Raw genomic sequence first — 436 nt, forward strand, 5'->3', positions numbered from 1 at the left:
TGCCCGAGCTCGGACCCCCAACACTGGACCCTGTGAGACGTGAGACAGGAGGCACGGCTCCTGCCATGGCCCCTCCTGCCCGCACGTCCGGGAACCACTGCTTGGCTGCCTGCCCTCTGCCAGCTGCTAACGGGATCCTGGAAAAACGGACGCTGGGCTTGTTCCACAGCGTCTGCTGCCAACGCGCTTCCTGGACCCGAGCGCCGCGTGAGTCAGCAAATGCTCCTCAGACCCAGGCTGGAAGCTGTCCTCCTTCCTCCTCCCTCCCCCCTCCCTCCTCTCTCCTCCCTCCTCCCTCCTTCCTCCTCCCTTCCTCCTCCCTTCCTCCTTCCTCCTTCCCCGGGGACATTCTCCCTTCAGCACCATCGGTGGCAAAATCGCTGGCCGGACGGTCTCAGACTGGGCCAGGTGGCAACCAGGCGGGTGGGACGCAGCC

Source organism: Myotis davidii, unplaced genomic scaffold (assembly GCF_000327345.1).
Source record: "Myotis davidii unplaced genomic scaffold, ASM32734v1 scaffold72, whole genome shotgun sequence".
In the NCBI taxonomy this organism is placed as follows: domain Eukaryota; kingdom Metazoa; phylum Chordata; class Mammalia; order Chiroptera; family Vespertilionidae; genus Myotis; species Myotis davidii.